Source organism: Ursus americanus, chromosome 22, assembly GCF_024610735.1.
Source record: "Ursus americanus isolate L20-20 chromosome 22, mUrsAme1.1.p, whole genome shotgun sequence".
NCBI classification, from domain to species: domain Eukaryota; kingdom Metazoa; phylum Chordata; class Mammalia; order Carnivora; family Ursidae; genus Ursus; species Ursus americanus.
In genome coordinates, this window is record NC_142148.1 from 31,147,152 (window position 1) to 31,148,633 (window position 1,482).

Here is a 1,482-nt window from a genome sequence, read left to right on the forward strand (position 1 = left end):
GTAGCTTATTTCCACTTGCTGGCATTGGCTTAGAGACTAAAAATGCCTCAAGAAAGAAGTGGAGGCAGGCACCAAACTCAGCAGTGTGAATCTGGAGGAGTGGTGAGGCTTCTTGAATTGAATAAGGAAGCTTAAATATAAAATGGTAACAGACCACGCCCAGGGTAATTTTTCATGGCAGCCCTGGAAAACTAATATAGGTGTCATATTTTTATGTAATACAATAGATAATAGCACTTTATTAATGTGACATTCTTACTGAGCATAGCATTTTTCTAACTTTTCTGTAGATTTATTTGAGTCATCAGAATTTATACTTCTAAATTTTATTGACATAATTGAAAGGAACATTGGTTACTGTTAGCAAATGCAAGATTGCAAATAATTTTTGATAATTTTTCATTTTGAGAAGGATATTTTGTTGGACCTGTTACGAGTATTTAATGCTGTGATGACATTGGGATAACTACTGATAAAGCATTTTGAAGTATAAATTTCTGTGCACCTATAGCTGATGATTCTTAAAAAGCAATTTTTCTTAATGGATCTAACTCTTTGTACAAATCAGCTTAACTTTAAATGAAAATTTATACAATGGCATTTTAATGGTTCCTCTACTGTTTCCTGAACTTGAGGTTGCACAAGAAAGCAGCTTCGTGATTTGTTTATAATTCAAAATGTCTTTTTATGCATTCTGTCACTGCATCTATAATTTCTTTTCTTATTTTTTAAAGTTCTTAGTTTATTAATCCTCTCGTGAAAAATCTGCACAATCACCACAGATAAAGTCCCTGCAGAATCTTTACTCCTTCTGTTGTCCAGTCTCCGGCACATTTTTTGCCAGCACCAGCATTGGCTTTTGCAGTCTCTCTGACTTTCTTTTCTCTATTTTTGCATTCCTTGTGCTGCTTTCTTGGGGTCTTTTTCTTTTCATACAGGCCATACCCGGCAAGTCTATATTTGGGTTCTTTTTTTTTTTTGGCATAATCCAAGGAATCGTAAATCATACCAAAGCCAGTTGTCTTGCCACCACCTAAAAGGGTTCTGAATCCAAATACAAAGATGACCTCTGGTGTGGTCTTGTATGTTTTGGCTAGTTTTTTCTGTCTTAGCTACTGTTGCCTTTCTGGGGTGAAGAACATCAATAACCATTGATTTATGCTGAAGTAGTTGGTTGGTCATGAACTTCCTGGTCCAGATAGTTACTGTGTTGTTCATGATGGTGGCTGAGCTTCAAGTTGCTAGACAGGATGTATTTACAATTTTATGAAAAAAATTAGAAAATTGTCTTCCTTGTGAGAAGTTTGTTTTCTGAAGCTTCATGTGAAAATAGAGTTCTTTTCATTAAATGTGGCAATCTTTACATTTAATTTCTATTTCTAAGGCTGTGGGCATTTGTTTTGCAGTGTTGCAGCAATTTTCAAAGTTAGCTGTATCTGTTGAAGATACAACTCCCTGATGTACGTTATGGTGTAACGTCTG

General features: G+C 35.2%; 1 pseudogene; it reads right to left on the minus strand.

The window, feature by feature from the left end:
- Positions 1–773: 773 nt before the first annotated feature.
- LOC148108059 (small ribosomal subunit protein eS24 pseudogene) lies at positions 774–1,218 on the minus strand (annotated as a pseudogene).
- Between the last annotated feature and the right edge of the window lie 264 nt (positions 1,219–1,482).